General features: G+C 38.5%; 2 pseudogenes; both read right to left on the minus strand.

Annotated features, from left to right (window-relative positions):
- The window catches only part of LOC119543731, a 57,346-nt pseudogene extending 50,185 nt beyond the window's left edge, over window positions 1-7,161 (minus strand).
- An 8,607-nt stretch (window positions 7,162-15,768) lies between these two features.
- Window positions 15,769-16,548, minus strand: LOC119543622 (annotated as a pseudogene).
- Between the last annotated feature and the right edge of the window lie 4,848 nt (window positions 16,549-21,396).

The raw sequence follows: 21,396 nt of genomic DNA on the forward strand, positions 1-21,396 counted from the left end.
ATCAAAAGATCAGAAGAGACACAGCACCTAGAGCAGCTACTCAAAGAACTAAAGATGAACAATGAGACCATAGTACGGGATATGAAGGAAATCAAGAAGACTCTAGAAGAGCATAAAGAAGACATTGCAAGACTAAATAAAAAAATGGATGATCTTATGGAAATTAAAGAAACTGCTGACCAAATTAAAAAGATTCTGGACACTCATAGTACAAGACTAGAGGAAGTTGAACAACGAATCAGTGACCTGGAAGATGACAGAATGGAAAATGAAAGCATAAAAGAAAGAATGGGGAAAAAAATTGAAAAAATCGAAATGGACCTCACGGATATGATAGATAATATGAAACGTCTGAATATAAGAGTCATTGGTGTCCCAGAAGGGGAAGAAAAAGGTAAAGGTCTAGGAAGAGTATTCAAAGAAATTGTTGGGGAAAACTTCCCAAATCTTCTAAACAACATAAATACACAAATCATAAATGCTCAGCGAACTCCAAATAGAATAAATCCAAATAAACCCACTCTGAGACATATTCTGATCACACTGTCAAACACAGAAGAGAAGGAGCAATTCTGAAAGCAGCAAGAGAAAAGCAATTCACCACATACAAAGGAAACAGCATAAGACTAAGTAGTGACTACTCAGCAGCCACCATGGAGGCGAGAAGGCAGTGGCACGATATATTTAAAATTCTGAGTGAGAGGAATTTCCAGCCAAGAATACTTTATCCAGCAAAGCTCTCCTTCAAATTTGAGGGAGAGCTGAAATTTTTCACAGACAAACAAATGCTGAGGGAGTTTGCTAACAAGAGACCTGCCCTACTGGAGATACTAAAGGGAGCCCTACAGACAGAGAAACAAAGAAAGGACAGAGAGACTTGGAGAAAGGTTCAGTACTAAAGAGATTCGGTATGGGTACAATTAAGGATATTAATAGACAGAGGGGAAAAATATGACAAACATAAACCAAAGGATAAGATGGCTGATTCAAGAAATGCCTTCACGGTTATAACGTTGAATGTAAATGGATTAAACTCCCCAATTAAAAGATATAGATTCGCAGAATGGATCAAAAAAAATGAACCATCAATATGTTGCATACAAGAGACTCATCTTAGACACAGGGACACAAAGAAATTGAAAGTGAAAGGATGGAAAAAAATATTTCATGCAAGTTACAGCCAAAGGAAAGCAGGTGTAGCAATATTAATCTCAGATAAAATAGACTTCAAATGCAGGGATGTTTTGAGAGACAAAGAAGGCCACTACATACTAATAAAAGGGGCAATTCAACAAGAAGAAATAACAATCGTAAATGTCTATGCACCCAATCAAGGTGCCACAAAATACATGAGAGAAACACTGGCAAAACTGAAGGAAGCAATTGATGTTTCCACAATAATTGTGGGAGACTTCAACACATCACTCTCTCCTATAGATAGATCAACCAGACAGAAGACCAATAAGGAAATTGAAAACCTAAACAATCTGATAAATGAATTAGATTTAACAGACATATACAGGACATTACATCCCAAATCACCAGGATACACATACTTTTCTAGTGCTCATGGAACTTTCTCCAGAATAGATCATATGCTGGGACATAAAACAAGCCTCAATAAATTTAAAAAGATTGAAATTATTCAAAGCACATTCTCTGACCACAATGGAATACAATTAGAAGTCAATAACCATCAGAGACTTAGAAAATTCACAAATACCTGGAGGTTAAACAACACACTCCTAAACAATCAGTGGGTTAAAGAAGAAATAGCAAGAGAAATTGCTAAATATATAGAGACGAATGAAAATGAGAACACAACATACCAAAACCTATGGGATGCAGCAAAAGCAGTGCTAAGGGGGAAATTTATAGCACTAAACGCATATATTAAAAAGGAAGAAAGAGCCAAAATCAAAGAACTAATGGATCAACTGAAGAAGCTAGAAAATGAACAGCAAACCAATCCTAAACCAAGTAGAAGAAAAGAAACAACAAGGATTAAAGCAGAAATAAATGACATAGAGAACAAAAAAACAATAGAGAGGATAAATATCACCAAAAGTTGGTTCTTTGAGAAGATCAACAAGATTGACAAGCCCCTAGCTAGACTGACAAAATCAAAAAGAGAGAAGACCCATATAAACAAAATAAGGAATGAAAAAGGTGACATAACTGCAGATCCTGAAGAAATTAAAAAAATTATAAGAGGATACTATGAACAACTGTATGCCAACAAACTGGATAATGTAGAAGAAATGGACAATTTCCTGGAAACATATGAACAACCTAGACTGACCAGAGAAGAAATAGAAGACCTCAACCAACCCATCACAAGCAGAGATCCAATCAGTCATCAAAAATCTTCCCACAAATAAATGCTCAGGGCCAGATGGCTTCACAGGGGAGTTCTACCAAACTTTCCAGAAAGAACTGACACCAATCTTACTCAAACTCTTTCAAAACATTGAAGAAAATGGAACACTACCTAACTCATTTTATGAAGCTAACATCAATCTAATACCAAAACCAGGCAAAGATGCTACAAAAAAGGAAAACTACCGGCCAATCTCCCTAATGAATATAGATGCAAAAATCCTCAACAAAATACTTGCAAATCGAATCCAAAGACAGATTAAAAAAATCATACACCATGACCAAGTGGGGTTCATTCCAGGCATGCAAGGATGGTTCAACATCAGAAAAACAATCAATGTATTACAACACATTAAAAACTCGAAAGGGAAAAATCAATTGATCATCTCAATAGATGCTGAAAAAGCATTTGACAAAATCCAACATCCCTTTTTGATAAAAACACTTCAAAAGGTAGGAATTGAAGGAAACTTCCTCAACATCATAAAGAGCATATATGAAAAACCCACAGCCAGCATAGTACTCAATGGTGAGAGACTGAAAGCCTTCCCTCTAAGATCAGGAACAAGACAAGGATGCCCACTGTCACCACTGTTATTCAACATTGTGCTGGAAGTGCTAGCCAGGGCAATCCGGCAAGACAAAGAAATAAAAGGCATCCAAATTGGAAAAGAAGAAGTAAAACTGTCATTGTTTGCAGATGATATGATCTTATATCTGGAAAACCCTGAGAAATCGACGATACAGCTATTAGAGCTAATAAACAAATTTAGCAAAGTAGCGGGATACAAGATTAATGCACGTAAGTCAGTAATGTTTCTATATGCTAGAAATGAACAAACTGAAGAGACACTCAAGAAAAAGATACCATTTTCAATAGCAACTAAAAAAATCAAGTACCTAGGAATAAACTTAACCAAAGATGTAAAAGACCTATACAAAGAAAACTACATCACTCCACTAAAAGAAATAGAAGGGGACCTTAAAAGATGGAAAAATATTCCATGTTCATGGATAGGAAGGCTAAAAGTCATTAAGATGTCTATTCTAGCCAAACTCATCTACAGATTCAATGCAATCCCAATCAAAATTCCAACAACCTACTTTGCAGACTTGGAAAAGCTAGTTATCAAATTTATTTGGAAAGGGAAGATGCCTCAAATTGCTAAAGACACTCTAAAAAAGAAAAACGAAGTGGGAGGACTTACACTCCCTGACTTTGAAGCTTATTATAAAGCCACAGTTGCCAAAACAGCATGGTACTGGCACAAAGATAGACATATAGATCAATGGAATCGAATTGAGAATTCAGAGATAGACCCTCAGATCTACGGCCGACTGATCTTTGATAAGGCCCCCAAAGTCACTGAACTGAGCCATAATGGTCTTTTCAACAAATGGGGCTGGGAGAGTTGGATATCCATATCCAAAAGAATGAAAGAGGACCTCTACCTCACCCCCTACACAAAAATTAACTCAAAATGGACCAAAGATCTCAATATAAAAGAAAGTACCATAAAACTCCTAGAAGATAATGTAGGAAAACATCTTCAAGACCTTGTATTAGGCGGACACTTCCTAGACTTTACACCCAAAGCACAAGCAACAAAAGAGAAAATAGATAAATGGGAACTCCTCAAGCTTAAAAGTTTCTGCGCCTCAAAGGAATTTCTCAAAAAGGTAAAGAGGCAGCCAACTCAATGGGAAAAAATTTTTGGAAACCATGTATCTGACAAAAGACTGATATCTTGCATATATAAAGAAATCCTACAACTCAATGACAATAGTACAGACAGCCCAATTATAAAATGGGCAAAAGATATGAAAAGACAGTTCTCTGAAGAGGAAATACAAATGGCCAAGAAACACATGAAAAAATGTTCAGCTTCACTAGCTATTAGAGAGATGCAAATTAAGACCACAATGAGATACCATCTAACACCGGTTAGAATGGCTGCCATTAAACAAACAGGAAACTACAAATGCTGGAGGGGATGTGAAGAAATTGGAACTCTTATTCATTGCTGGTGGGACTGTATAATGGTTCAGCCACTCTGGAAGTCAGTCTGGCAGTTCCTTAGAAAACTAGATATAGAGTTACCATTCGATCCAGCGATTGCACTTCTCGGTATATACCCGGAAGATCTGAAAGCAGTGACACGAAGAGATATCTGCACGCCAATGTTCATAGCAGCAGTATTCACAGTTGCCAAGAGATGGAAACAACCCAAATGTCCTTCAACAGATGAGTAGACAAATAAAATGTGGTATATACACACGATGGAATACTATGCGGCAGTAAGAAGGAACGATCTCGTGAAACATATGACAACATGGATGAACCTTGAAGACATAATGCTGAGCGAAATAAGCCAGGCACAAAAAGAGAAATATTATATGCTACCACTAATGTGAACTTTGAAAAATGTAAAACAAATGGTTTATAATGTAGAATGTAGGGGAACTAGCAATAGAGAGCAATTAAGGAAGGGGGAACAATAATCCAAGAAGAACAGATAAGCTATTTAACGTTCTGGGGATGCCCAGGAATGACTATGGTCTGTTAATTTCTGATGGATATAGTAGGAACAAGTTCACAGAAATGTTGCTATATTATGTAACTTTCTTGAGGTAAAGTAGGAACATGTTGGAAGTTAAGCAGTTATCTTAGGTTAGTTGTCTTTTTCTTACTCCCTTGTTATGGTCTCTTTGAAATGTTCGTTTATTGTATGTTTGTTTTCTTTTTAACTTTTTTTTCATACAGTTGATTTAAAAAAGAAGGGAAAGTTAAAAAAAAAAAAGAAAAACAAGGAAAAAAAAAGATGTAGTGCCCCCTTGAGGAGCCTGTGGAGAATGCAGGGGTATTCGCCTACCCCACCTCGATGGTTGCTAACATGACCACAGACATAGGGGACTGGTGGTTTGATGGGTTGAGCCCTCTACCATAGGTTTTACCCTTGGGAAGACGGTTGCTGCAAAGGAGAGGCTAGGCCTCCCTATGGTTGTGCCTAAGAGCCTCCTCCCAAATGCCTCTTTGTTGCTCAGATGTGGCCCTCTCTCTCTGGCTAAGCCAACTTGAAAGGTGAAATCACTGCCCTCCCCCCTACCGGGGATCAGACACCCAGGGGAGTGAATCTCCCTGGCAACGTGGAATATGACTCCCGGGGAGGAATGTAGACCTGGCATCGTGGGACAGAGAACATCTTCTTGACCAAAAGGGGGATGTGAAAGGAAATGAAATAAGCTTCAGTGGCAGAGAGATTCCAAAAGGAGCCGAGAGGTCACTCTGGTGGGCACTCTTACGCACACTTTAGACAACCCTTTTTAGGTTCTAAAGAATTGGGGTAGCTGGTGGTGGATACCTGAGACTATCAAACTACAACCTAGAACCCATGAATCTCGAAGACAGTTGTATAAAAATGTAGCTAATGAGGGGTGACAATGGGATTGGGAAAGCCATAAGGACCACACTCCACTTTGTCTAGTTTATGGATGGATGAGTAGAAAAATAGGGGAAGGAAACAAACAGACAAAGGTACCCAGTGTTCTTTTTTACTTCAATTGCTCTTTTTCACTCTAATTATTATTCTTGTTATTTTTGTGTGTGTGCTAATGAAGGTGTCAGGGATTGATTTAGGTGATGAATGTACAACTATGTAATGGTACTGTAAACAATCGAAAGTACGATTTGTTTTGTATGACTGCGTGGTATGTGAATATATCTCAATAAAATGAAGATTAAAAAAAAAAAGAGTCAAGGCTACTCAGTTGGAGTTTTATAGTTTCAGGTATTTATTTCTAGCTATCCCAATACACTAAAACCTAAAAAGTGTTATCTATATAGTGCACAAGAATGTCCACCAGAGTAACCTCTCAACTCCGTATGAAATCTCTCAGCCACTGAAGCTTTATTTCATTTCATTTTGCATTCCTATTTTGGTCAAGAAGATGTTCTCAATCCTATGATGTTGGGTCCAGATTCATTCCCGGGAGTCATATCCTGAGTTGCCGGGGAGATTTACACCCCTGGGAGTCAGGTCTCATGCAGGGGGGAAAGCCAAGTTAACTTAGCTAGAGAGAGAAGGCCACATCTGAGCAACAAAGAGGCACTCAGGGGGAGACTCTTAGGCACAATTATAAGCAGGTTTAGCCTCTCCTTTGCAGTAATGAGCTTCATAAGGGCAAGTCCCGTGATAGAGGGCTCAGCACATCAATCTGCCAGTCCTCAATGTTTGTGAGAACATCAGCAATGATCCAGGTGAGGAAACCCAATACCTCTGCATTTTCCCCCAGCTCCTCAGGGGAGCCCTGGATATATTTTTATTCTCTTTTTGGGACCCATTCTTGATCCAAGTTCACAAGCTGCTGAATACACTCTAAAAGCTCTCTCTTACCAAATACCGGCAATGTTGTCTTCACTGCAGATCAGTACATTCTCTATCCATGCTGAGGTTTGGCTGAAACAGGCAAATTCCATTATCTACTCCTCAAAATGCCTTCAGTCCTTCAAATAATTCCACCATGTAGTTGATGAGCCAGGATGCAATGACAGGTTTTGAAGACACTTGATATGAGGTTTCTCCAATCCAAACTCTGAGGACCATACTACTGTCAACATGTGATCCATGAAAATGGTACCAAAATCAGAGTATTTGGGTCTGGTTTTTCTTTTAAAATAGTGGCTCATGTGATTATTAGATCTTTAGCCTTAAAAGTCTCCACCACCTCTTTTGATCTTCCTTCTCCAGTACATTCTGCCGAGCAGCCGTGATTGCAGTCCATTACACCATTTGTTCTGCTCCCGAACCCAAGCAAATGGGAAAAGAAGGATCAGGAAGACACCTGGGCAGCCACCCTCCCATAAAGAGTGTCCTGTGAGAGCTGCCTTTTCTACCCTGTGCAAGGTGGTGGCTGTTTTTGTCCTCCTCCATGGGTTTAGGGAAGGCTTGTTAAATTCCAGGTTAGCCCTACAGAGCCAGGGCTCACCAGCCAAGAACAACAATGTAATTGTCTCATTTAGAACTGAGTAAACAGATTCAACTAGGGTTTGAAGCCATTTATAGAAAAATATCCTGGGCGCCTCAGCCTCCTGGTCTTGTCAATCACTGGCGTAGAATAGCAAGGCGGGGTGGGAGATGGGGACTGGTGAGAACCATTTTCTCCAAAGGCAGGGTCCTCCCATGCAGGCATGCTCGTAGTTTCTTTTTGATTGCTGAGTAGTACTGCATTGTAAGGACATAGCACACTTGTTCATTCATTCGCTAGTTGGTAAACGTTTTGAGTGTTTTCAGTTAGGCATTATTATCAATAAAGCTGTTATGAACTATCACGTTCATGGTGTGGATGTGTGTTTTCATTTATTTTTGGTAAATTTGTAAAGTTAACAAAAGTTAATTGTATGTTTAATTGTATAAAAAGAACTGCCAGAGCAATTTCCAAAGGGATTGTACCATTTAGTTACTATTGCATGGTGTATCTTTTCCCATCCTTTTACTTACAGTCTATTTGTGTCTTTGAATCTAAAGTGTATCTCTTGTAGATAGCATATAGCTGGATCATATTTTTGTACATTCAACTAATCCATGCTTTTTAATTGGAATATTTAATCCATTTATATTTGATGTAATTACTAAGATTATATTTATATCTTCCATTTTACTGTTTTCAATGTATCATATGTCTTGTTTGTTCCTCTATATCTCCATTACTGCCTTCTTTTGTGTTAAATAGATATTTTCTAGTGTACTATTTTAATTCCCTTGTCATTTCTTTTAACATATTTTTGAGCTTTTTTTTTTTAGTGGTTGCCCTGTAGATTAAAATTAAATGTAATTTATAACCATCTTGTTCAGATTAACACCAATTTATTTCAATAGTATGCAAAGCCTTTGTCCCTGTGTTGTTCCATTTCCTCCCCCATACTTTATGTGGTTATTGTCATACACATTATATCTTTTAAAAAAAGCAAAAAAAGAAAATTACATCTTTATACATATTTCCATCAATACAGATTTATAATTATTGCTTGTGTAGTTGTTTTTTAAATCAAATAAGAGAAAAAAGTCATTACAAATGAAAAATGCATTTATTGTCTTTTATATTTATGTATGTAGCTACCTTTACCAATGCTCTTTATTTCTTCATGAGGATTGGAGTTACTGTCTATGTCCTTTCATTTCAGCCTGAAGTGCTCCCTTTAGTATTTCTTGAAAGACAGGATTGCTAGTGATGAATTCCTCCCATTTTTGTTTTTCTGAGAATGGATTAATTTCTCCTTAATTTTTTAAGGATAGTTTTGCTGGAGATAGAATTCTGGTTGACAAACTTTTATTTCACTACTTTGAATTCAACATCCAATGCCTTCTATATTCCATGGTTTTTGCTAGGAAATCGATTATTACTTTTATTGAGGATTATGTGATGAGTCGCTTCTCTTTTGCTGTTTTCAAAACTCTCTCTTTATCTTTGGCTTTAGACAGTTTGATTATAATGTGTCTCCATATGAATCTCTTTAAGTTTATCCTCCTTGGAGTTTGTTGAGATTCTGGGATATGTCGATTAATATTTTTAAATTTAATTTAGGGAGGTTTTGACCATTGTTTCTTCAAATATTCTTTCTGCCCCTTTCTTTAGCTACTCTCCATCTGAAACTCCCATTATGCCTATGTTGGCAAGTTATGTCCCATAGATTTTCCTCCCTCCCAGGATTTGTTGTTGCTGTTGGTTTTTATAATAGATGCTGTTTGTTTAATGACTGTCTTAGTTTGCTAATGCTGCGGAACGCAAAACACCAGAGATGGATTGGCTTTTATAAAAAGGGGGTTTATTTGGCTATACAGTTACAGTCTTAAGGCCATAAAGTGTTCAAGGTAACACACCAGTAATCGGGTACCTTCACTGGAGGATGGCCAATGGCGTCCGGAAAACCTCTGTTAGCTGGGAAGGCACGTGGCTGGCATCTGCTCCAAAGTTCTGGTTTCAAAATGGCTTTCTCCCAGGACGTTCCTCTCTAGCAAGCTTGCTCTTCTTCAAAACGTCACTCACAGCTGCACTCCGTCCAGTCTCTTTGAGTCAGCATGTTTTATATGGCTCCACTGATCAAGGCCCACCCTGAATGGGTGGGGTCACGCCTCCATGGGAGTATCCCACCAAAGTCACCACCCACAGCTGGGTGGGGCACATTCCAAGCAAATCTAACCAGCACCAAAATGTCTGTCCCACAAGACCACAAAGATAATGGCATTTGGGGGACACAATACATTCAAACCGGCACATTCCACCCCCTGGACCCCAAAATGACATTATCTTTCCAAATACAAAATACATTCATTTCATCACAATATCACAAAAACTTAAACCATTTCAGTAACAAAAGTTAAGTACAAAATCCCTTCAAAATCAAATATAGGCGTGGTCAGTCCTAAGGCATACTTTTCCTTTAGCTTTGGATCTGTGGACTTAGAACAAGTTATATGCTTCCAATATACAAAGGAGGGACATTCATAGGATAAACATTCCCATTGCCATAAGGAGAAAGAGTAAGGAAAACAGGGTTAACAGGACCAAAACAGTTCCTAAAACCTGCAGGACAAACTCCATTAGATTTCAAAGTCTGAGAGTCATTTACAGAACAATGTTGCATCCTTGGGGCTTGAGAGAGCAGGAGTCTAACCCTTCCTAAGGGCCTTTTTGGCAGCCCTTTCCTCTCCAAATACTTGGGTGAGTGCTCCAACATTTCCACACATTGGGGAGACCACCTTCTTGGCCCCACCATCCTCAAACATTGGGGCAGCTCCCGGATTCCCTTCCATCTCCAGGGCACATGCTCAACCCCTTCAGAACAGTGTAGTGGCAGCCAGGCTCTCCCCAATTCCCTGGGAATGTGCTCCACCCTCTTTGGGACCTCGGGTGGCAAAACTCTTCCAGAGCATCAAGGTGGAATGCCCACCCTCGACCTCTGGGGCAAACTCACCCTTTCCATGCATGTGGGCTGCTCCACCCTCCCAGCCCAAGGCCTCTTGACTCCAGACCTCAACCTCCATGGCTCTGTCACTGAAGAAATTTTTCCTTCAATTTGTTCCTTGTCTTTCTCCTCCAGTCCCGACTGGCAGCAGCTCTGTCTGTAAAGAGCTCGCAAAAATTCTGTTGGCTTTGCATGAAGCATACAGGGGTCAAAGCCATCAGACAATAAGACTTTCCACAAATCCTTTCTGGATAATTCCATCTCCAATCTTGGCTTGTACTGAAATGGCAGCTGGGTTCCATGTTTGGTTACATCCTCATGTTGGGCTGTAGTTTCTGGGATTCCACCCCCTGGAAGCCTGTAATTTTCCAAGCCATCAGCTTCTGGTTTCTTTGAACCCAAGAGTTCAGTTCTCAGTTTACCTCTCTCTGCTCGCATTTTACTATAAGCTGCAAGAAGCCAGGATACATCCTCCACATGTAGTCTGGAGATCTGCTCAGCTAAGTATTCCAAGTTGTTGCTTCCAGATTCTTCCTTCCATCTGACACCAGGACTCAATTTTGCCAAATTCTCTGCCACTTTAAAACAAGGATCGCCTTTCTTCCAGTTCACAACACATTGATCATCTCTGTTCAAGGCCTCATCAGAAGTATCTTTAGAGTCCATATTTCCACAAACAGTCTCTTTAAAGCAGTTTTGGCCTTTTCTATCAAGCTCCTCACAACTCTTCCAGAAACTCCCCATTATCCATTTAAAAAGCCGTTCCAACATGTTCGGTATTTGCAAACTCAGCAGCAAGAGCACCCCACTTCTCTGGTACCAAAATCTGTCTTAGTTTGCTAATGCTGCGGAATGCAAAACACCAGAGATGGATTGGCTTTTATAAAAAGGGGGTTTATTTGGCTATACAGTTACAGTCTTAAGGCCATAAAGTGTTCAAGGTAACACACCAGTAATCAGGTATCTTCACTGGAGGATGGCCAATGGCGTCCGGAAAACCTCTGTTAGCTGGGAAGGCACGTGGCTGGCATCTGCTCCAAAGTTCTGGTTTCAAAATGGCTTTCTCCCAGGACGTTCCTCTCTAGCAAGCTTGCTCTTCTTCAAAACGTCACTCACAGCTGCACTCCGTCCAGTCTCTTTGAGTCAGCATGTTTTATATGGCTCCACTGATCAAGGCCCACCCTGAATGGGTGGGGTCACGCCTCCATAGGAGTATCCCACCAAAGTCACCACCCACAGCTGGGTGGGGCACATTCCAAGCAAATCTAACCAGCACCAAAACATCTGTCCCACAAGACCACAATGATAATGGCATTTGGGGGACACAATACATTCAAACCGGCACAATGACCTTTCTGAACTAATACTTTCAAGTCTATATTCTATGTCACGTGCGGCCACTGAAATCTTTGCTTGGTTATCTTAGGGGTCAGCTAATGATTGGACAGAAATTTCCTTAAATTTCTGGAACCAATAAGTCTTACAGTCTTTGCCAAGGGGGTTAATATGTGTTCTGGGGCACATCTTCAACACTCAGCTAGGCAGTTTACAACTGTCCCCCACTCTTCACTTCTAGTAATGTAGAATCTCAAGATCAGCCAGAAGTGAGAGCACAGGGACTTCTCAGGTCTTTCCTGACCATGCACACAGCCCTGGTTTTGTGCACAGTGCTAAGTATGTGCTTAGTCTTCTGTGTTTTCAGGAGTATGTCAGAACTTTTCAATGTACCTGTGGATATCTCATACCCCAGATTTTCCTTTTAAGCTTTTGGGTACCCTATTGTTTGTCCCACCTGCTATCATCACATCAGGTAGCCATCATGCTAAATTGCCTCTACATATTTTAGCAAATGCCTCAGGGAAAAGGTTTTGCATATAGAACAAGCTCCAAATCAAGTCAACTAAAGACAGCCTTGCAAGTGAGGTCTTCCAGGGAACCACCAGATATGTCAAATAATAGTTCTCTGGGAATGAGGCTGTGAAGGAGTTCCAACCTGTTCTGCTCCCTCCCGTGGTCTTCAGGCTACTGGTTTTCAGCATGATTGCAGGCTGTTGGTTTTTCAAGGCTAACATGGAAGTGGAAAGAGGGGGATGGGAACACAGCAAGGTAAAATGCCACAAACTGTTCTTGCTGAGATCCAGCCATTTTTCTTGAATAAACACTCCCAGATTGCTGCAAGCCTTTGGTAATTTCTAGAGTTCTGAGACAGTTAATTCTGACAATTTTTGCCAGTTTTCTCATTGACTTTACAGGAACAGAATTTTCAAAGGTCCTTACACTGCCATTTGCAGTGGCTTTGTTCTTTGGATCATTTTAAATTATCACCATCAATGTATGAGAGTTTTGGTGGCCCCACATTCTCACCAAAACTTGGTGCTGTCAGTCTTTCTAATTTTAGCTATTCTAGTGGGTATGAAGTGGTATCTTGTTGTGGTTTTAATTTGCATTTTCCTGATGACTAATGATGTTGAGCCCATTTTTATGTGCTTATTGGCTATTTATATATTTTCTTTTGTGAAGAACACACTTTGTTTTTGTTGTATAATTTTTTTATTGCTGGATAACAAACTGCCACAAACTTAGTAGCTTAAAACTACACCCTTCTATTATTTCAGTGTCCCTAGGTCAGAAGTCTGGGAACAGGTTAATTGTATTCTCTTCTCAGGGTCTCACAAGGCTGAGATCAAGCTGTCAGCTAGGCTGCTTCTTTCGGAAGCTGAGGATCATCTCTCAGTCTCATGTGGATTTTTGAAGAATTCATTTCCATGTGGTTATAGGACTGAGGTCCTCATTTTCTTGCTGGATTTCACTCAGGCCATTCTCAGCTCCTAGAAGCTGCTCGTCATTCCCTAACATATGGTCTTCTCCACAACACTGCAGCCTGCAGGAACATGTCTCATTGAATTCGAGTCCTTTGCCACCAGCTGAACAAACCACTCTGGTTTCAAAGGGCTCACCTGATTAGGTTAGGGCCACCCAGGATAATCTCCCCTTTTGCTACTTCACATAACATGATCACGGATTGATGTCTCATCATATTCAATGGTCCTGCCCTTACTCAAAGGGAAGAGTTTATACAAGGATGAAGGTCATTGGGAGTCACTTTAGGATTCTAATTCTGTCTACCGCAAATGAAATGAAAGGTTTTGTGCCCTTGTCAATAAAGATGCCAACATGCCCAATGATACGCAGGCCAGATTCTCCACTTGAAAAGGTTACTTCCTTTTGAAATCTGCATTATCTGTTTCCAGTTATTTAAATACCCAGAAGCAGGATATGCAAAAATCTGGAATTTTTCATAAATACTGACCCATTAAACAAGCCCTTTGATAAAGAAACCATTGGAAGAATATACACATCAATTTATATAACTTAGGTAGCTATTTGCCTGGAGAGTTTGGTGGAGAGTTTGAAGGTTCGATTTTTTAATTTTTATTTATTTTTTTATTTTGAGCAGTTGTAGGTTCATAGAAAAATCATGCAAAAAGTAGAGTTCCTATATACCCCCCCTCATTTGCACATTTTCCCCTATTACTAAATTTTGCATTAGTATAGTATCTTTGTTACAGTTGATGAAACAATGTTACTATAATTATATATAACTTTAGCCCACTTTTTACATTAGGATTCATTCTTTATGTTGTAAATTTTAATTTTTTGTATGTGGTAACTTGTATACAACCTAAAATTTCCCTTTTTATCCTTTTTTAAATATACAATTCAGTGGTGCTGATATCATTGACATGTTGCCCTTCCAACACCATCATCCACTACCAAGACTTTTCCATTACTGCAAACAGAAACTCTTACTAATTAAACATTAACTCCCCATTCTCCTCTCCCATCCAGCCCTTGATAGCCTGTACCTAGTTTCTGATTTTATGAATTTGCATATTCTGCTTATTTCATGTAAATGAGATCATACAGCATTTGTCCTTTTGTGTCTGGCTTATTTCGTTCAACATAATTTCTTTAACATTCATCCATGTTGTTGCATGTGCCAGAACTTCAATCCTTTTTACAGCTGAGTATTATTCCATTTGATGTATGTACCACACTTTGTTTATCAGTTCATCTGTTGACGGACATTTCAGTTGTTTCCACCTTTAGGCAGTTGCAAATGGTGCCATGCTGAACATTGGGTATACAAATATCCATTTGAGACCTGTTTTCAATTCTTTTGGGTATACACCCAAATTACCATGAGTCATATGGTAATTCTCTACTTAACTTTCTGAGAAATTGCCCAGCTATTCCATAGTGGCTGAAGAACACATTTTTAAAATTGGGTTATGTGTCTTTACATACACATTTTACTGAGTTAACGTGTCCATAGACATTCAGGATACAAATCCTTTGTAAGTGTGCTGGTTTAAGTCTATTATGTCCCCCACAAAAGCCATGCTCTTTAATGCAGTCTTGTGGGGGCAGACTTATTAGTCTTTTGATTAGGGTCAAACCTTTTGATTTATCTGCATTATTCTTATACCACCAATATTTCATTGCTTTGCTTACTATTGCTTTACAGTAAGTCTTGAATTTTGTTCTTTTTCAAAATTATTATGACTGTTCTAAGCTCTTTGTATTTCCATATGAATTTTTATAATCAGCTGGTCAATTGCTACCAAAAAATAAAAAATAAAAAGACATCTCTCTCCTGCTGACATCTTGATTGGGATTGCATTGAATCTAGAAATCAATTTTGGGAGAGTTGACAACAGTTTTGACTCTTCCAATCCATGAATGTGGTATATCTCTCATTTATTTAGGTCTTCTTTAATTTCTCTCAGCAATGTTTTGTAGTTTTCTGTATATAGATTTTTTTTTAAGAAATTAGAACTTTATTATAAACATTTCCAGAATATAAACTGATTTTGTATCAGGACTCTTTGAAAACTTTAAAATCTATATGTAATCTAAGCTTAATATTATAATGGATCTCATTTTCCACTTTCCAACCTAGAATATATGCTGCCGAGTTAGAGCTAACAAAGAAAAAAAGATTAATCTAAATTGCTTCATAGGGAAAACCAACAAACATAAAAATACCCAACCAAAACTAAAACAAACTCAATTATGAAATAGGTTCTGCAAAGCCTATTAATTCTCCAATTTATAATAAATGACCTCCCAAGGGATAACCACTCCACTATCAGAGCAATTTGATGAATAAAAGCAGAGCCACTCTCATTAAGGGAAATTACGTTAAATGTAAGGAAAATGTAATAATAATGCTTCTAGAAAATAGGGAAAAGTAATTTCCACATTGGGGAGCAAACATTCTAAATACTTTCTGTTCATCTGGCCTTTGTTCAAGGTTGAAGTACCTGGTCACATAAGAAAAATGATATGAACACAAACTTCATGAAACCAACTCCCTCAACTACTTTTTTCAATTCACCTTTGGGAAAACCAAATAAATAGCTTCAAAATACGAGGATAGACTGGTCCCAAAGCATTTCCTCCTCTGTTTTCTTGGCCTTGTTTCTTTTTCTCTTTTCTATGCTTAACATTTCTCTTTCTTCGAGGCCACATCTCGGGTTTCTTTCTCCCGTCGATTCTTAAGCTTTTCTGTACTGACACTGACTGTTTCCATCTCTGCTTTCTTTCGTTTGATGCACTTGTGTTTGTCTAAATCCATTTCCTCATAACTTTTTTTTCCTCTTATGCTTGGGCTGCTCCCCCTCTGGTTTTTCTCTTTCTTCCTCCTTGTGCCTTTTTCTCTTCTGATGTGTCTGTTTATGACTGGCTTGATGGAAACTGGTACTGTTTTCTAAGAAGAGGTGCTTGTAAACTCCAGATTCTACACTGTAGGAGCCACAATTGTATTCTTGCTGACTAACATTCAGGAATACTGGTTTCTCTGAGTAGTCCCTGAGGAGTTGACAGTAGCTCTGAGAGTGTGGTCTCTGTCTGCTGTCAAGAACTGGTAGCCACTGAAGTAAAACTGTTTGTAAAATACTGTGCGATCATTGGTAAGTCTGGACAGTTTCAGATGGGAGTCTTTGCTCAAACATTCTATCTCTGGGTCTGGAGTTAACCTCTTCTTTGTACTCATAGGTTTCTGAATAGTTCTCTCTCATCTTTCTGAAACAAGTCTTTGGCTCTAAGCCTTTGGCTTTCTGCTCTTTGATATAAACTTAAGTTCCTCTTGAAAAGACTTTTGTCTGAATGCTTCACGCATATGTTTTCTTTGAATGCTTCATTAGGTTGACAACAAGGAATTCTCCTTATCAGGCTGAGAACTTGGTGGAGAAATCTGATCACATTCCCCCATAAGGTGCTTCAATTTTTTAGCATAAATTTTCCCCACATAGCGAGACTGCCACAACTGGGGAGCCAAAAATCACGATGCAGAGACTACAAAATCTGTTTTTGTCCAATACTCTACTTCCATTCACCTCATAATGTGAAATCCTTTGTGATTCAAACTGTAGCATTATTCCACTTACATTACAAAGGCAGCTATAAAAAGTTCAATTTTTGTTCAGTCAACGTGGTATCTTTTCAGAGGCAGGGGTGGGTGTCTACCAACTACTGTCCCCCTCCCCGCCAATGCTGCTGGCCAGGAAGCGAGACCTGGATGGCCAAGAGGCAGGAGCAACTGCTGCCGCCGCTGCCGCTGCCGCCCACCAAGCAGGCGGGGCAGGACTGTATATAGATCTTGACCATATTTTGTTAAATCTATCCCTAAGTATTTCATGTTTTTAATGCTATTATGCCATTTTTTTAATTTCAGTTTCAGATTGTTCATTGCTAGTATACAGAAATAAAGTTGATTTTTGTACTGACCTTGTGTCCTGCAATGTTGCTAAATTCACTTAGTTCTAGTAGCCTTTTGTCGATTCTTTATGATTTTTTAAGTACACAAACATGGCATCTGCAAATAAAAACAGTTGTATTTCTTTCTTTTTAATCTGTATGCCTTTTATTTATTTTTATTGTGATAAAATAGATGAAACATTTCAACCATTTTTAAATGTCTTATTTAGTGGCATTAATTACATTCACAGTGTTGCGCAATCATCACCAGTATTTATTTCCTATTTTTTTTCCATAATCCCAAACAGAAACTCTGTGGCCATTAAGCATTAACTTGCCATTCCTCCCTCTTCCAGCCCCTGATAACTTGTAATATACTTTCTCTATGAATTTGCATATTTTAGATACTTCAAAAAATAGGAATCATACCATATCTGTCCTTCTGTGTCTGACTTATTTCACTCAACATGATGTCTTCCAGGTTCATCCAGGTAGTAGCATGTATTAGAATTTCATTCTTTTTTAAGGCAGAGTAACATTCTATTATAGGTATAAATTACATTTTATTAAGCACATGTCTGCTGATTAACACTTGGGTTGTTTCCACATTTTGATTATTGTGAATAATGCTGCTATGAACATTGGTATACAAGTATCTGAACCCCTGTTTTCAAATTTTGGGGGTATACACCTAGGAGTTGAACTGCTGGGTCATATAGTAATGCCTTTTTATTTTGTTCTTGCCTTATTTCACTGGCAAGGTCCTCCAGTGTAATGATGAACTGTAGCGGTAGGAGCAAACAGTCTTGCTTTTTCCCCCTGATCTCAGGAGGAAAGCATTCACTCTTTCACCAGTAAGTATGATATTAACTGTAGATTTTTCACACTCCCCATAATCATTTCAACTAACTTCCCTTCTATTTCTAGTTTGCTAAGAGATACTATCTTGAATGGGTGTTAAATTTTGTCAAAATTTTTTTTTCTGTATCTGTTGAGTTTATCTTATGATTTTTCACCTTTTCCAGTTAGTATTTTGAATTACATTGTTGGATTTTAAACCAACCTTGCATTGCTGGATTTTAAACCCATTTTGTTCATGATGCATTAAATTTTTTTAAAAAATAATTCATGTGCTATTGTTTTATAATTCAATTGCTAGGAGTTTTGTGTCCAGGTTGAGGAGGGATATTGGTCTTGAGATTTCTTTTCTTGTCTTTATCTTGTTTTGGTATCAAGATAATGGTAGTTTCATAAAATGAGTTAGGAAAAGCACATCTGCTTGTATATTCTGAAATAATTCATGTAGAATTGTTATGATTTCTTAATCACTTGTGGGAGTTTTATAATGTTGAATTTAGTATCTTTAATAGACATTGGGCTATTCATATTTTCTATTTCTTCTGGAGTTAGTTTTCTTCTTTCTTTTTTTTTTTTATCTTCATTTTATTGAGATATATTCACATACCATGCAGTCATATAAAACAAATCGTACATTCGATTGTTCACAGTACCATTACATAGTTGTACATTCATCACCTAAATCAATCCCTGACACCTTCATTAGCACACACACAAAAATAACAAGAATAATAATTAAAGTGAACAAGAGCAATTGAAGTAAAAAAGAACACTGGGTACCTTTGTCTGTTTGTTTGTTTGTTTCCTTCCCCTATTTTTCTACTCATCCATCCATAAACTAGACAAAGTGGAGTGTGGTCCTTATGGCTTTCCCAATCCCATTGTCACCCCTCATAAGCTACATTTTTATACAATTGTCTTCGAGATTCATGGGTTCTGGGTTGTAGTTTGATAGTTTTAGGTATCCACCACCAGCTACCCCAATTCTTTAGAACCTAAAAAGGGTTGTCTAAAGTGTGCATAAGAGTGCCCACCAGAGTGACCTCTGCTCCTTTTGGAATCTCTCTGCCACTGAAGCTTATTTCATTTCCATTCACATCCCCCTTTTGGTCAAGAAGATGTTCTCCATCCCACGATGCCAGGTCTACATTCCTCCCCAGGAGTCATATTCCATGTTGCCAGGGAGATTCACTCCCCTGGGTGTCTGATCCCACGTAGGTGGGAGGGCAGTGATTTCACCTTTCAAGTTGGCTTAGCTAGAGAGAGAGGGCCACATCTGAGCAACAAAGAGGCATTCAGGAGGAGACTCTTCGGCACAGTTATAGGGAGGCCTAGCCTCTCCTTTGCAGCAACCGTCTTCCCAAGGGTAAAACCTATGGAAGAGGGCTCAACCCATCAAACCACCAGTCCCCTATGTCTGTGGTCATGTTAACAACCATTGAGGTGGGGCAGGCCAATACCCCTGCATTCTCCACAGGCTCCTCAGGGGGGCACTACATATTTTTTTCCTTGCTTTTCTTTTCTTTTTTTTTTTTTTTTAACTTACCTTTCTTTTTTAAATCAACTGTATGAAAAAAAATTAAAAAAAAAAAACATACAATAAAAGAACATTTCAAAGAGACCATAACAAGGGAGTAAGAAAAAGACAACTAACCTAAGATAACTGCTTAACTTCCAACATGTTCCTACTTTACCCAAAGAAAGTTACCTAATATAGCAACATTTCTGTGAACTTGTTCCTACTATATCCATCAGAAATTAACAGACCATAGTCATTCCTGGGCATCCCCAGAACGTTAAATAGCTTATCTGTTCTTCTTGGATTATTGTTCCCCCTTCCTTAATTGCTCTCTATTGCTAGTTCCCCTGTATTCTACATTATAAACCATTTGTTTTACATTTTTCAAAGTTCACATTAGTGGTAGCATAAAATATTTGTCTTTTTGTGCCTGGCTTATTTCGCTCAGCATTATGTCTTCAAGGTTCATCCATGTTGTCATATGTTTCACGACATCGTTCCTTCTTACTGCCGTGTAGTATTCCATCGTGTGTATATGCCACATTTTATTTATCCACTCATCTGTTGAAGGACATTTGGGTTGTTTTCATCTCTTGGCAATTGTGAATAATGCTGCTATGAACATTGGCGTGCAGATATCTGTTCGTGTCACTGCTTTCCGATCTTCTGGGTATATACCGAGAAGTGCAATTGCTGGATCGAACGGTAACTCTGTATCTAGTTTTCTAAGGAACTGCCAGACTGCCTTCCAGAGTGGCTGAACCATTATACAGTCCCACCAACAATGAATAAGAGTTCCAATTTCTCCACATCCCCTCCAGCATTTGTAGTTTCCTGTTTGTTTAATGGCAGCCATTCTAATCGGTGTTAGATGGTATCTCATTGCGGTCTTAATTTGCAACTCTTTAATAGCTAGTGAAGCTAAACATTTTTTCATATGTTTCTTGGCCATTTGTATTTCCTCTTCAGAAAACTGTCTTTTCATATCTTTTGCCCATTTTATAATTGGGCTTTCTGTACTATTGTCATTGAGTTGTAGGATTTCTTTATATATGCAAGATATCAGTCTTTTGTCAGATACATGGTTTCCAAAAATTTTTTCCCATTGAGTTGGCTGCCTCTTTACCTTTTTGACAAATTCCTTTGAGGCGCAGAAACTTCCAAGCTTGAGGAGTTCCCATTTATCCATTTTTTCCTCTGTTGCTTGTGCTTTGGGTGTAAAGTCTAGGAAGTGGCTGCCTAATACAAGGTCTTGAAGATGTTTTCGTACATTATCTTCTAGGAGTTTTATGGTACTTTCTTTTATATTGAGATCTTTGGTCCATTTTGAGTTAATTTTTGTGTAGGGTGTGAGGTAGGGGTCCTCTTTCATTCTTTTGGATATGGATATCCAACTCTCCCAGCCCCATTTGTTGAAAAGACCATTATGACTCAGTTCAGTGATTTTGGGGGCCTTATCAAAGATCAGTCGGCCATAGATCTGAAGGTCTATCTCCGAATTCTCAATTCGATTCCATTGACCTATATGTCTATCTTTGTGCCAGTACCATGCTGTTTTGACAACTGTGGCTTTATAATACGCTTCAAAGTCAGGGAGTGTAAGTCCTCCCACTTTGCTTTTCTTTTTTTAGAGTGTCTTTAGCAATTCGAGGCATCTTCCCTTTCCAAATAAATTTGATAACTAGCTTTTCCAAGTCTGCAAAGTAGGTTGTTGGAATTTTGATTGGGATTGCATTGAATCTGTAGATGAGTTTGGGTAGAATAGACATCTTAATGACATTTAGCCTTCCTATCCATGAACATGGAATATTTTTCCATCTTTTAAGATCCCCTTCTATTTCTTTTAGTAGAGTTGTGTAGTTTTCTTTGTATAGGTCTTTTACATCTTTGGTTAAGCTTATTCCTAGGTACTTGA

The sequence above is a fragment of the Choloepus didactylus genome, chromosome 9 (genome assembly GCF_015220235.1).
Source record: "Choloepus didactylus isolate mChoDid1 chromosome 9, mChoDid1.pri, whole genome shotgun sequence".
NCBI lineage: Eukaryota > Metazoa > Chordata > Mammalia > Pilosa > Megalonychidae > Choloepus > Choloepus didactylus.